At 32.6% G+C, this 16,469-nt stretch overlaps 1 long non-coding RNA gene across 5 annotated transcripts; it reads left to right on the forward strand.

Moving 5' to 3' along the window:
* The first annotated feature begins 464 nt into the window (after nucleotides 1-464).
* LOC149253257 (uncharacterized) lies at nucleotides 465-4,767 on the forward strand. 5 transcript variants are annotated; one of them, XR_016266176.1, is made up of 4 exons: nucleotides 465-570; nucleotides 674-754; nucleotides 837-917; nucleotides 4,551-4,767. It is a non-coding gene; the product is annotated as an uncharacterized LOC149253257 (long non-coding RNA). The 5 variants fall into 5 exon arrangements; XR_016266177.1 differs by having other exon boundaries at nucleotides 684-754; XR_016266178.1 differs by lacking the exon at nucleotides 465-570 and adding an exon at nucleotides 3,743-3,833 and having other exon boundaries at nucleotides 585-754.
* Nucleotides 4,768-16,469: the final 11,702 nt, after the last annotated feature.

The raw sequence follows: 16,469 nt of genomic DNA on the forward strand, positions 1-16,469 counted from the left end.
AATCCCGATGTTATCAGGATTTTTGTACCTGTCCCATAGCCCAATTTAGCTATTTGATTTTTATTTTTTAATCTGAAAGTATAATTTATAATAAAATTATATATGGCTGTGTTGTTTATAAAACATTAATATGAAAATAAAATTTTACACCCTATGAACCACTCAAATTATACCCCATTACAACTCTAAATTATAATTTAGACAATTTTTTACACATTGAAAACAAAATTCATTAAAAAAACCTGTAAGAGGAAATTCAACAATTTTTTCAAATTTAGAGGACGCCCTTCCTGTCCCACAATAATAAATTCAACAACATTTCAAGTCCAAATTGATCAACCATTTAAAATGCAATCGAATTTATTAAGGTTTTGACTTATTTATTATAAATCATTTTCAATCAATATTTTAATTAGGAATTGTGTTTGATATATTATTAAAATCTATCATGGGGCAGAATAATCGTTGGGGACAGGGTTCACTAGCCCAAGCTCTTTACATCACGTTGCTGGTTTGAAGGACATCGGCTGTGGCGTGAAAGGCACGCTTCCTAAGTTTTCACAGTGATAGGTGTGTGACTGATAAGACCAATGAAACCCTACTCTCATATATTTCCGTCTAACACTGCGTTTTCATTTCACTCATAATTTATCATAAGAATCAGCATCTGCAGCTTTTCACAGAGTAAAAGCTTTTCACCGCTCTGGAATCCATGGCGCCATGGCGGCTTGTACCGGGGACTTCTGAGATGCAGGTAAGACAACTCAAGTTTTTTCCTGTAAAACAATTTGTTCTCTTCGCCTCTTGTCTAATAAATATTTATTATACCTGTACAGTTAGTGGAGGCGAAAATATTGGAAACGGTACAGTACAGAGCTATGAATGGAATGGGTAGAATTGAAAAGAAGAAAACAACGGTATGTGTTTATCTACCCATTTTTACATTTTTTCATAGAGATTAAGAAAATAAACCACTGAATGGTGGGCAGAATGGTAAAGAAACACATGGTGTATACCGCTCTGCATGTGTTTAATTTTCATATAAATATTTTGTGAGAAGACAATGAATGGTCATCATAATTTTAGTCGTTGCCGAGTTTGGAGTTTGAAAAATAGTGGTCCACTGAACCCTTTGTCGAATCAACATGCTCATGTGAAACCTACGAAGAACCATTATTTCTGCAAACTATGTAACGTGAGTGTATATAAGTCAGCCATTGTGTGAGAAGTTGCCTTGCCTTAGAAGGGAAAGGAGGCCGCAGTAGCCATACTCATCATTCGTTCGAAAGATCCAGTGTCCTCAGCATTTTTTGTTGTTCCGGTCCCAGATCTTGTTTAAGTTCCAGCGATTGATCATGTAAAGGCAAAGTTAGTTTCCCATTTTATGTCCATAGTTTTAGTGTGGCAATCGCTTCGGTTAACAACTCTTGTTCGAAGGTTCTTTATAAAATGAAAGGTAGAATCTGCATAAATATGAATATGAGTGAGTGGATAGCGGTATATGTTGGTTATATATCGAAGCACAAATTGAAGTGCCTCTTTCATTTTTAGTAGTAAATTAATAGATCACTTAAATCAGATGGAATTTGTCTGGTCAACTTCCAAGCAGTTGAAATAGAGATCCCCAATATGTAAGAATTGGTAGTTTCCTAGATCTCTACAAGTAAGCGCTGAAATTTTGTTATTAGAGTGATGGAAATTTGTAAATTTTTCCCATACTATTATGTGAACAAGCTTTTAGAGGATTGTTTTGCTCCAATATTCAATCTTTTCAATTCATTTGGTGAACCAAGCTATACGAGGTAGAAGACCCATGAATTGAATTTAGTATCCGTCCATTAGAGAAACTTGACACAACAAACCCGATCTCCGAAGGCAAACTGCCAAAAAAGTGATTTATAAGGAGTGAGATTCATTCCATCTCTTGCAATTGTGGCCACACAACATCCATAGTTTTGTAGGCAATATATCCCTCGCACAATGTATTCATCCTTTGTAGCTAATGAATCACATTGCATATGAATTAAGCTCAGAAGTATCTTTTTCTTTGCATTTAAAAAATAAAAAAATCTTCCATTAAAAATAATGGAAAAGGGACCATAACAATAATTTTTTCAATCTTAACGTGAGACCTAGCTAGTTTATTGGATTGGTCCTAGGCTAGGACCAAACTAGAATTTACATTTTTAATGGCATTAGATGGTTTATTCATGAGTAATTAAAAAAGAAAAATATATGTTGTATGGTAAAAAGTAGAGTGTTTAATATTATTTAATGTGTCTTTTTACTTTTCTTTTTTTGCAATCTTTACTATTAAAAACCCACCATTCTGGTTGGTCTATTGCATTGATTTGTTTAGAAGCTATAACACAAGAATGACAACATTTGAGTGTGAACAAAGGGTCTATTGTTGCTAACAAGCCACAAATGACCAACCACATCATTGAGATTGTCTCATCTTGAGGCAATCATTCTCTTTAAAATATATTTAGTTCTTATTATTAGCTTGATTGAAATTGTTTTTAAATGGAGGATGCTTCAACCAATTGTTGTTTTAATAAAATAGACAGATAGGGATGATATTGTGTAGGTATTTTAATTTGTTTTTACTCTTTCTCAAATAAAAGCTTAATTAATATGGCTAGCTAGATATGTGAAAATATATATTCCTTCCATTGGGAATTTCTCACTCAATCAAGATTCATGAGAGAGCAATCTCTCTTAAGACGACTTGACTAGATTTTCCTGTTGTTCCTTCACATTTATGTACTTGAAAAGAACTCTTATTAGTTGTGCCTTCCTTTACCTTTGCCATTTTGTTAGAAGACTTCTTTGACCCAAAAAAACTAGTTGTTGGGTTAGATCTCATTCCTCTTGTTCATTGTAAGAGCATTTGAGTGTTAATTGGATGGTTGGGAAGGGAATATATGTTGGTTGAGTTGGGGGTCAATGTCATTCATTCACTCAACTAGGTGGATGGGTTCATTTATAAGTTGTTAAAGTGATGGCACGATAATCACCCAAGCACCAAAGAAAGATCAATTCCAATGCTTTATCACCTTGTCATCCCTTGGATTGAGTGACATTGTCAATAGAAAATTGCCTCATATAGAGAAGAAATTTAACTTATCTACTTGTGAATAGGATACTATTTTTGATTTCCCTTTTTTGAACTTTATTCAGTAGCTTGGGTGATATCATCACAATACTATCACTGATATTTCTGAATGGATGTCGATGTTATTTTCCATAGGAATGAAAGAGTGTCGAGATTGGCATGTTCAAGCCTTCACCACAGATGATGTTACTGCTGAAATTGAATTAAGGTGATGTGTTTATTTTTTTTATAAGAGATAAAATATTGTTAATGTATATTCTCTCTAAAAATCATGTTATTCCAGGTCTTCAATCAAGTGTACAATATTATTATGTGTGTGACACGTACGTCGTGCATGGTTAAATAATGTTGGAAATAAAATCCAAAGAAGGGAAAACCAAATCCTTATCTTTCGTGCTTTAGGAGAAATCATGCACACATGTTAAGATGATGAATATGTAAAAAATGCAGATGAAAGGCTCTTTGAAGAATTTCAGTGAACATGAAAAGTTTTTGGAATATTTAAAAACCATTTGGTTAGCCAACAACAAAATATGTAAGTTTATTGTAGGTGGTTCTAATGACTCTATTTTTCATGTCATGTGTATAGTTATTAATACATAACTAATGAATTTCTTTCTACAGATATGTGGGCAAAAACATGCATAAATTTTCTACACTTTAATCAAGATACAAACAATGCAATTGAATCTTACCATGGGTATATCAATGAAAGGTATGTAAGTGAGAAGAACAATCCATGCTATAGACGGGTTGATTATCATTTTCAATGCTTTCCATAAGTATATGAGCTTTTTTATTGTTGCAGTCGAGAGATCCACATGTGAGAACGTTCCAACTTGTCGATTTAAATTATTTGATGACCATGTTGCTGGAAAAATCTCTAGCATTGAAAACACTGCTCCAGCCATTAACATCCCAATTTTCTCCTTAAGAGCGCTTCCCTTATTGTACAACCAATGAGGATGTATTGTTGCCCACACACACCAACATTTTCCTTCATAAATTTGTTCATTCTTATAACCACCTCCATAAAACCTCCTCAATGCCCACACCCACCCTTTAGTTATCCACCATTCTCATTGTTTCAATCATCCACCCTTAACAGTTTCCCCCGCCCCCCTCCAAGGGTGATTCCCATTATCGTACCACTAATGGGGGGTGTATCATCACCCACACCCACTAGCGTTTTCTTATTTCACTTCTACCATGTCCATATCCATCACCAATTGCTTCACCATCTAATCACCCTTGAACTATGTCCATATCCATCACCACTTGCTTCACCATCTACCTGAGAAGGGTAGTATTATACATTGCCATAGATCTTCATGGTGAGAATGAATAATTGATCAAAATGCTATCATGAGTTAATGAAATTGATTCTATGCATTTTGTGTTTTACAACTAATTGATTATTGCATTTTTGCAGCAATATCAATTTGGAAATGCACTTGGGAGTGTCAAGACTTGTGAGGGGGAATTATAGACCCATTTTCTAGATTTGTCATGATGTCAATTTTGCCATTATGTCACTTATGAGCATGAGTTTCCATTATCAATGTTGGGAATAAAGTTCCATTTTGTAAAAGGAAAAATGTATAGTTGGACCAATTTTGAATACAAATATATGAATTTGGACTTGTCTATATCACACTTTCATTAGCTTTTAAATTCATGATGTGGATTTGATGTTATATTTAATCAAGGTTACATTAATTTTGATGAATGTAGTTAAAATGGTTTTTTTTTTTTTTTTACAAATTATCAAGTTTGCAAGTTATGCTATTTTTGTATTTATAACTTATTCGATGTTGGATACATGGACAAACATATTATTACCATGGAACTTTGCTTAATTATAATAATAGATGTATTATATATATGCTCTTTTAATATAAAATGTAATGTTACAAATTAAAATATAAAACAAAATTAAGTTACATTAATAGTTGTCATAATCTTCAAATATTTATTTGCACTCTTTTTACATTAAGATTTTTTTTTAGCTTTGCTATCTAAAAGAGAGTTATTACTAGCTTAATAATTTTTCTTTTGAAATTTTGATGAAGTTAATCTTTTCACACTTCATGTTTCCTTTAGCTTTGCTTTAATTCAATAAATTATCATTTATAACAATAGATTTATTTCAAATTATTATTATAAATATCATTGAAATAAATCATTTAATTGAAAAAGAACTATATATTTGAAATAAATCATGTTGATAATAATAAAATGCTATATTTGTTATGTGTGAGACCAAATAAAATAAGATAAAATAAAGTGAGATGTCTACAATTATGTTTTCATTGTAAAACTAAAAATAATAATTTGGATTTATATCTTGCACATGGTTTTGGTTGCACATGTTATTGTGCATGTACTATGTTTTTGTGTAGAATATACAAATATAGGATGACTCTCAAAATAATTAGAGAGAAAAGGTAGAGGATATTGGAGTGGAGGTGAAGTTTGATGTATATTTTATTATTAATAAAAAGAGTTTCTCGTCTTTCACTGTGGTTTTTTGAGTTGGGTTTTCCACATAAAATTTGTGTTGTCTTAATAAATTACTATTGATCTAAGATTTATTGTAATTTATTTATTGATTTGTGTTCAAAATATAACAATATTGAAAACATCTCTAAACATGGTTCCAATGTCTAATTATACATATTAGAGATTTTCACATTTTTTTAAAATATATTTATCTTTTGGCTTTTTAGGTGATTAAATAGTTCTTGAAAGTTAGATTGTATTTGCAAGTTTTAGATTTTGTCCCTTTATGGTTGTGTATCAAATTGAAATTTCATGTAACTAGATTTAATAAATCAAGAGACATTTCATTGTTCAAAAGAAATTGCATATATATATATATATATATATATATAACGCTCTTTAAATAATTTCAAGGGGTTTAGTTTATCATTTTGTTTAATAAAACAAAGAAAAAAGTGATTAGATAAAAAAGCTAAGCAATTATCTCAATATTATATAGTATAAACATATAAAATGTTGCATTAAAAATAATAAAAATAGAGTATTTAAAACCTAAAAATTTTAAACAATAAAGGAAAATTGTGAGAGCACTGTATGAAGGACATCATCAAGCTACTAACAAGTATGCAATTGATCTGCAACTCTTTTAAAGTGTATCATTCATATAAAGACAAAATGTACATACGATTTCAAATGTCAAAACACTTTTCTAATACACCATTCTATATCAAAAAAAGTTTAGTCTATACTAGTTGAATATATATGCTCTATGTATTGTTTTCAAAACTTGAACCCACATCCTTTCAAGCCTTTTGGTGTAATTTTTGATCTTTTCACCATCCCATATCATTTGCCCTTTTTTCCTTCTTCAAAAGTTAAAATATAATCAATAAATATGCAAATTGATATCAACATAATAAAAAAATTGAGTCAATACAAATGAAAAATGGTATGGATATAATGAATAAATGAGAACCATGTAAAATGAAAGAAGGCACAATGCATTGAATATAAATGTAATAATAACTAATAATAAATTATATTTTAATGTATTATGAGCTATGGTATAGGATATACAACTTAACTATCTTAATTTCCCTTAATGGTTGCGAACATCTCAAGATAAGTGTAACAATAAAAACAATATAGAAAAGCATGATCTAAGTGGTATCTATAATCATATTTGTTCCCCCTTGGGAATGTTTATGTTTCATCTCAATGTTAACATGGTTTACATTACTATCATAATAAGTGTTATAAATGGAATTGGAAATCTAATCATGAAAATGATATGTTTACTTTCCAGTGGCATTAGACTAACTCTTCTTGTTGTTTCAATCTATGTATTTGTGCATTCTTTTCTTCTTGTTTTGAATTTAGAGCTCAAGATTCCCTATTAGAGAATGGCCCAATGGCCACGATTCACTAGTAATTTTTGTGGCCACATTGTTTTGCTTTAATTTTATTATGAGTGATTTTCTTTGGATTTGTTTACCAACATTAACGTGAAATATATTGTTAGTTATTAATGTTGGCTAGGATTTGCAATTATTTTATTTAGTGTTTGAATTTATATTTATAGATGTATAGTGATAAATAATCTACTACAATTTTTAGAAATTTCAAAACTAATTTCACTTTGTGATTAAGTGTTCTACTTGTTTTTTGGTTAATGGTAGTTCTATAGATTGTTAAACTAAGTCAATATTATATTAGAAACGATATATACTATATAAATGCTTATAAATAAAAAATGTGAGAAATGTAGTAGTTGGATGCAAGTTTTCTTAAACATCCATGCATAAGAATAGTTAATACATAATGTTAGATGTCTATCCTTGTGGAGGATAATAATAAGAAAGTAAGAATGTTCATGCACAATCTAACGAGGGATTTGGAAGCCTGAGACACAACCAAGGATCTAATGCAAGAGCTCCGTAGTAAGATCCACATTTGACCCAATGATTTGCTAACATCAAAGCACCTCCTTTCTTTCAAGGAATTAATTGACCCCTCATATGTTCTATTGTTTCCCTAAGAAATTCTAGGCAAGAGTAGAACAAGGACTAGCTACGAAAAGATAAAAAAACAAGTGCAACTACTCCCTACCTCCTTTGATAATGAAAAGTCTCAAATTTATAGTTTAAATAACTCTTGCATTACTCTCATAGGAAGCCTATTATATTGTTTTCACTCTTCAAATTATCATTTAAAGCACCTAATTTGGACAAACCTCTCAACACTCATCCCTTCAAATAAAAATCCACACTAATATTTTACTTATGAATAGAAAGTAGGATTGATTGACAGGCTCACATGTAAAAGTTTAAATGACTCTTGAAATACATTCACAAAAGGGTGTTACATTACTTTCGATATTCGAACTATTAAGCTACCTTCAAAGATCCCTTCAATCTGAATGAAAATTCTTCCCATCACATTTGTTTCTTTAAAACAACAAATCTTACTCTTTTGGGAAAGCCCAACTTACTCAACAACTATTCATATTCATTACGGTTCAATGTGTATCTTTCCTTCAGTTCACATTCTATGGCTCTAATGAGCAACTCCCACTTAGTCCACCCTAATAAAACCTACAGTCTTAGCCTAACCCAATTCAATGTGTTTATTTCCTTCATTTTACATTCTATGGCTCTAATGAGCAGCTCCCATTGATCAATGTTTGAATTTCTATAGTTACAATAATGTCTTATGAGGAATCACTTGAAGCTAAATAGAATGCATTGATGGCGCAATGAGCAAGGGATTCACAATGGCCATTTTACTGCGCTTAATTGCCACTTTAATCTCTTTCAAGTGTCAATATACATAATGGTTTTATTTCTTTTAGGTATCAATAATCATCACAATTATCTCTGAAACAAGTGATTTCAGGATTATGTGGAAAATACAAAAGAAAATGATGATGTTTGGCTAGTGGCCATTGAATTGTATTAACAAAAATAATGGTAGGCATGGGAGGACCACTCACAAGAATGATGAAGGTTCGATGAGTATGCTGAGTGTGAAATCTAGAGGATGCCTATATAGGAAGGAAATAGGGGAATAGGAAATTTTTGAATCTCAAGCAAGTGTAAAAGTTCAAATTTATCTTACTTGTTAAGTGGAAATTTGATGACTATTATTTGTTTTTCATGCATGTTAATTTATGTTTTATCTAAATTGGTAAGGTAAAATTTGTGAGTTCTTATATGCAAATTTTTTATAACAAGAGGGACGTAGGCTTTAAGGTAGTAATCTTTAGAAAAAAATGTACAATAACTCACTAGTTTATGAAATGTATGTCAATAATATCCAAATGAAAAATGTCACTACTTTAATGTTTTTGAATATTCCTTTTTGTATTTGCAAAAATCTCATTTGTAACCAAATCAATCAAAGAATAATGACAAAAAATAAGTGTTGAAACTAAATAAAATGTCAAAATTGGCTTTATCTAAATCACTCAATAAATTGATAACAAACCATTTAAATATTGAGGAATCAAATTATGGTTTGAAAATATTTTTCTTAAATATTTAGGAATCAAATTATGGTTTGAAAATATTTTTCTTAAATATTTAGGATTCAAATTGTGGTTTTAAAATATTTTTCCCTTTCACTTTGATGTTTCAAAATTTTCCTTTGACGTAAAAAATACCTTTAAAACAGATAAAAATGAAAAAATACTTTTGTAGAAGGTCAAATTGGGGGCCTTGGTGCTAAATCATTTTGGAAAGGTGGCGGTGTGATTATCCCAGGAACAGGACATTGGGTGCAACCAAAAAAGGAGTGCAATACATCGGGTGTAGCCAAAAAAGGAGCGCAATGAGAAAAAGTGTCAAACTGTGTGATTGTCAAGGTGTGTGACAACACAAAAAGTTAAAAAATTGGTGACAATTTTTTCAAAACTTAGAATAGATCAAGTCTACTAAAAATTCTAGAAATATTTCCTATGCATCTTACTAACTTTATTTTAGGTGACTCTTTTATGATAATATTTTGCTGTGTATTGTGTATTCTATATGTTAGAGGTGTATTTTGTAGGATAATTTTACATTTTTTGGATTGGTTGGAATTAAAGTGTGAGTTGTGAACTTTCTAAAATTTTAGTGTTTATTTTTTTTAGAGTGTTAAATCTATATATGCAATTAAAAATTTATTTTAAATAACAAAAATAAGAATTTGACTCATTTTTTTTCCTAAACAATGGCTAATACTTTTTAGGTCCACCTGATGAGTTTGACTAGTAATAATTTATATAAAATCCTACATACAAACCAAATATGAACAATGGAGTGATTTTCGCCTTAACCTCAGCCTAAAATAAGTGTCTGCGCAAACAGATAAGTATAATCTGCAAATCCCTACTGCAATGACTTATAAAGACTATGAGGGCGTACTTTCACACAATCGATTGTCATGTTTCCACTAGTCATGATTTACAATATCCTGCAAAATCAATGGCCATTAGCCGTAGTTAATGGCCATTACCCATAGTCTAATTAAACTGCTTTTTTGCCTTGAAAATCATGGAAATTTTGGCAATATTTTGATAAAATCACTTAGGGATTTTTGTAAATATAGGTTACAACTATCAAACTTCAAGATTTTGGGTGCCCCAAAAGTTTTTGATAGTGCTGAATGTTAAAATAAGCTAATTACTCTTGCATGAGGAGTTGGCTAAAGTTAGAGAGTCAATTAACTGAGCATTGAGTCAATTCGAGATAATTCATAGTCGAACTTATAGTGTGTGGTTGCATGTCAAGTTGTGTGATTGCATGTCAAGATATTTTAGGCGAGTCACTAGTTGGAAAAGGTTAAATACCTTTCACCGGGTTCATTGTAATTATCAAGTTTTGTGTGATCAATAGAATAGCAACAACTCGTGTGTTTTGGGTGAATTTGTGTTTAAGCTTCTTTGCCTTTCCAATAAATTGGTATCAGAGCTAAGGAAGGATCACAAGATCCATGGTGCCTGCAGAGCCAATGAGAAGAGGGCCAAGAAAAGAAGGCTGACGATTTAAAAAAAAATGTGTTGCAAATTTGTCGGACTGTTGAAAAGCGCTCAAGTTTCACACTTTGTTAGTGTAAAAATCGCGCAAATATCATTTGACTACGATTCTAAAAAAAATCGGGTAAATTGCATAGGTTTATATGTGTCGGGGGAGCGCACATCTTTTGAAATATTGAGCATCTCTGACTGTAAGTCAAAAGGCTAGGCTGCATTGTATTTTTGAAATTATCACATGGAACCCATGGCCCACTTCATACGACGTGTTGAAACTACTTAAGATAATTTGTTTTTAAGTGCTAATTCGATATAAATGATACGTACAAGTTCAAAAAGCCTTATATGAAATTATTTTTTAATAAAGCTCTTTTTTAATTATGAAGTTGAAGGTAATGAAGATAAAGTTTACATGTTGAAGAAAGTGCTCTATCGACTGAAGCAAGCGCCTAGAGCTTGGTATAGCAGAACCTAAGAATGACGCAGAAGAACGAGCTCTCAGTAATGCAAAGAGGGAACAATGTAAGAAAGATAAGAAGAATGCATAAGCGTTGCAGCTTATCCCGCAGGGAGTGGACTGAGCAGTGTTCCAGAAGATTATGATCACATCTTCAACAAAGGAAGCATGGGATACTTTGGCGAAAAGCTATAAAGGTATGGCCAAAGTCAATATTGTTAAGCTGCAAATTACTAGGAGATATTTTGAAAGTCTGCAGATGAAGGAAACATAAGACATCAATTCTTTCATGAATCAGGTCATGACTGTCATAAATCAGTGAAAATTTTATGGTGAATAAATTAAAGATCAAACAATGTTTGAGAAGGTCCTCAGATCTTTGTCTACCAAATTTGATGTTGTGGTAGCAGCGATAGAAGAAGCCAAGGATTTGGCATCATTAACAGTTGACGAGTTAATGGGATCACTTCTATCACATGAGGCAAGGATAGACAAAATAAGGATTCCACTTTAGAAACTGCTTTCAAAAGTCGGGTTTCTATTTCAAGAGATAGAGGTCAAGGCAGAAGTATATCGAGAGGCATAGGACGAAGTGGAAAATATGGTGGTAAGAGAGATGGCCGAGAAGATCATGAACATGAAAGTGGAAGAAACTGCAGAAACTTCAACAATACTCTAAGATTTGACAAATCAAAGGTGACATGTTATTATTGCAATACATTTGGTCACTATGCATGTGATTGCAGGAAGAAGATCACTGATTAAGGGAGCCAGAGAGCTAATGTCACTACAAAGAGTACTAACTCCATGTTCCTAGCTTGCAATACCATGCATGAACCTTCTGATAGTGTGTGGCTATTGGATAATGGTTGCAGTAACCACATGACACACAACAAGAATTTGGTTGCAAATTTGGATCAATCTGTGAAGACAAAGGTAAAGTTGGGCACTGACAAGACAATGGATGTAGATGGAAAATGAGTGGTCAACATTCTGACCAAGTAGGGGGAATTGAAGACAATCTCAGAGTATATTATGTTCCTAGTCTCAAACATAATTTGATAAGTGTTGGTCAATTGACAAAGAAATGATACAAAGTTATCTTTCAACGTCAAGATTGTGTTATATATGACAAGCCCCCAATTAAGTAGCTGATAGCAAAGGTGCAGATGACGAGGCACAAACTCTTTCCTCTAATTATGAATTACAGTGATTAGGTTAGTTCTTTTACAATTGCATGTTCTGATGATTATTGGTTATGGCACTTTTAGTTTGGACACTTGCACTTTTTTGGTTTAAGATTGTCGCAGAAGAAACAGATGGTCATAGGATTAACTCCCATCAAAGAACCTACTAGTACTTGTGAGTGTTGCATCTCTGGAAAGCAACACCATGAAAGTTTCCCAAGGGAGTTGCATACCGAGCAACGCAACCTCTTAAGCTAGTGCATACCAACTTATGTGGACCTATGAGGACACAGTTGTTTGGTGGAAGTTGTTACTTCCTCACTTTCATTGATGATTATAACAGAAAGACTTGGGTTTACTTCTTGAAGCAGAAGTCTGAAACTTTTTCAAAGTTCGGAGAATTTAACCTTAGCAGAGAACCAAAGTGATCAACAAGTCAAGGTATTGAGGTCAAATCGTGGCGGAGAATATGATTCAGAAGCATTCCATGATTATTGTAAACAACATGGAATCAGAAGACAATTTACAACCAGGTACACACCGCAATAGAATGGTGTAGCAGAGAGAAAGAATAGGACAATTATGAACATGGTAAGAAGCATGTTGAAAGGTAGAAAATTGGGCAAAAGCGGTTGCATGTGCTATTTACGTGATCAACAGATCTCCTACAAAGAGTGTGATGAATAGAGTACAAGAACAAGCATGGTCAAGTATGTCTTGCAACATATCTCATATTAGAGTATTTGGATGTGTAGCTTATGCACATGTGCCTAAAGAGCGAAGAGGAAAATTGTACGATAAAAGTGAAAAATGCATATTTACTGGTTATAGTGAGCAATAAAATGCTTACATATTGTATAACCTTGTCACTAAGAAGACCATTATTAGCAGAGATGTTGTGTTCAAAGAGCAAGGGTCATGGAACAGTAGTATAGACAAAATAGTTGATGCGCAAGTGCCACTGATGGAAGAAGATGATGTAGCAGAAAAGGAGTAGCAAGAATCATAGGCGAAGACACCAAATAGAAACACACCAACAAGGACTCCAAGATTTTCCGAGCAACATGAATCTTCAAGTAGATCAACAGATCAAGGTTCTCCTAATAATCAATCAAGTGATGAATCAAGCAATGGTAAGAGAAAGCTGAGAAGTCTGAATGATATTTATGATGATTTTGATGTTAGTTCAAATTTTGCATTGTTGACATTCCAACCTTCTTCGTTTGAAGAAGCAATCAGAGATGAAAATCGGGTGCAAGCCATGGATGAGGAAATTGAAGCTATTGAAAACAATGATACATGGGATTTGATTGATTTACAAAAGGACAAAAATCTCATTGGCATGAAGTGGGTGTACAAGACAAAGTTGAACGATAAAGGTGAAATTGACAGATTTAAAGCAAGGCTTGTACCAAAAGGATTCTCGCAGCAACCAGGAATAGACTTTCGAGAAACATTTGCTCCGGTAGCTAGATTGGATACAATAAGAGCAATTCTAGCCACAAAAACTCAAAACAAGTGGAAAGTATATCAGATGGATGTGAAATCAACCTTTTTGAATGGAATTCTAGAAGAAGAAATTTATGTGCAACGACGTCCAGGTTATGAAGTTGAAGGTAATGAAGATACAATTTATAGGTTGAAGGAAGCACTTATAGACTGAAGCAAGCGCCTAGAGATTGGTATAATAAAATCGACAAAGGTAAATGAGCATGGGAAAACTTTGATTATTTACTTATATGTTGATGACGTGATCTTTACAGGTGATTTTGAGTTGGATGAATTTAAAGCATCCATGATGAAATAATTTGAGATGACAAATCTTGGTCTCATGAAATATTTTCTTGGCATAGAAGTTGAGAAATATGAAAAATGAATTTTTATTTGTCAAAATAAATATGCCAAATACTTGTTGAAAATATTCATGATGGAAAATTGCAAACATGTCCCTACACCAGTTGCAACAGGTACAAATTCAAGCAAGGATGATGAAGGATAAGATATCAATCCAACTCTATTCAAAGGATTGGTTGGCAGCCTCATGTATCTCACAGCTATAAGACCAGATATCATGCAAGGAGTGAGTTTGATTTCCATATTTATGGAGACTCCAAAAGACACACATTGGAGTGCAGGAAAAATAATTCTGAGATACATAGCAGGAACTAGAGGTTGTGGCATAATGTATGCAAGCACAAAAAATAAGGATTTGATTGGATACATAGATAGTGGTTTTGCGGGAAGTTTGGATGGTAGGAAGAGCACTTTTGGTTTTGTGTTCCATCTTGGTTTAGGTGTGATTTCATGGGCATCTACGAAGCAGCCCATTGTGACACTTTCATCAACGGAAGCAGAATATATAGCAACAACATCAGCATCATGTCAAACAGTCTGGTTAAGAAGAGTATTTGATGGACTCAAGCAGAAACAACAAGGATTAACAACAATTTACTGTGACAACACCTCAACGATTGCATTATCCAAGAACAGTGTGTTTCATCAAAAGAGCAAGCATATTGATATTAGATATCACTTTATTAGAAAACTTGTGAGCAATGGAGAAGTTCACTTGAAGCCTTGTAAATCTGGTGGTCAATTGGCTGATATATTTACTAGGTCATTAGCAAAATATGTGTTTGAGTTTCATAGAAGAAACTTGGGTGTTGTAAACCTAACTGAGACATAGACCAACAGGCATGTTTGAGTTGTCATGAGTCATGTCTTAGTTTAGCGATTTTAATTAAGGGGGAGTGTTAAAATAAGCTAATTACTCCCGCATGAGGAGTTGGATAAAGTTAGAGAGTCAGTTAACTGAGCATTGAGTCAAGTCGAGATAATTCATAGTCGAACTTATAATGTGTGGTTGCATGTCAAGTTGTGTGATTTCATGTGAAGATATTTTAGGCGAGTGGCTAGTTGGAAAAGGTTAAATACCCTTCACTGGGTTCATTGTAATTATAAAGTTTTGTGTGATCGATAGAAGAGACACAACTCGTGTGTTTTGGGTGAATTTGAGTTTAAGCTTCTCTACCTTTCCAACATTGAATCCATTTCCACCATAAAAAATAACATTATTCAAACAATACTACTATAAAATTTCTTAATTTTGTTTTGCCCCAAAACCTCTTTTACCGTCAGGGAAATTCCTCCACCTTGGTAAACGACTTCACTGATCTTCATGTATGGCCTCTCGTCTGTGTTATTGTTGACGCCATGAATACCGAGGTGCATTTGTTCTTTTGGGTTTAAAGAGTGAGATGTGCTTAATTACATTGCAATCTCACATGATCTCGGGGTCTAAGCTCACTGTGTTTGTGAAATCGCATTATGAATCTTGATATTATGTTGATTCGTGTATCTGCCCAATATAATTATTTAATTTTTATTTATTTTTATCTTAAAATATAATTTATAATAAAATTATGTATTATTGTTTATAAAACATTAATATGAAAATAAAGTTTTACAGCTCTAAAACATTTAAATTATATCCAATTACAACTTTAAATGATAATTTACATAATTTCCTTGTAAATTTCAAATAAAATTCATCAAAAAATAATAATAAAGGGAAATTCAACAATTTTTTAAAATTTCAAGGACGCCTTTGATCGTCTCAGAATAATATTTCAGGATTCCAAATTGATTAACAATTTACATGTGAAACCATAAAATCTAAACTGATTTGAATATTTAGAAACAGATGCAATCAAATTTTTAGGTTTTTGAGTTTTTTTTTATTATAAATAGTTTTCAATCAATATTTAGATTAATGAAGAATATAATATATGGAGTTTAATAGTACTCGGGCGATATCCCGCATGGTTGGGATGACACATCATTAACCTCCCCATCCGGGTTCGACCCACGAGTTACATGATGCGTTGCCATCTATGGACTATTGTAAATATTGGACACTTGGTAATATAATGCTTCTTCCGAGGGGTTTACCTCCCCTCATTTAAAAATATACAGAGTTTACTGATAATAATCATAAGGCTCCGAGGTGTTTACCTCCCCTCATTTAAAAATATACAGAGTTTAATAATAATAATCATAAGGCTACGATGATAAGGAATTGTGTTTGACATATTATTAAAATCTAACCTGAGGCAGAATAATCGTTGGGGTTCACTAGCCCAAACCATTTACATCACGTCATCGATTTGAAGAACATCGGTTGTGCGATATAGC

The sequence above is a fragment of the Pinus tabuliformis genome, chromosome 7, assembly GCF_031772625.1.
Source record: "Pinus tabuliformis cultivar Carrire ecotype Pingquan chromosome 7, CPIR1, whole genome shotgun sequence".
Taxonomy (NCBI): Eukaryota; Viridiplantae; Streptophyta; class Pinopsida; order Pinales; family Pinaceae; genus Pinus; species Pinus tabuliformis.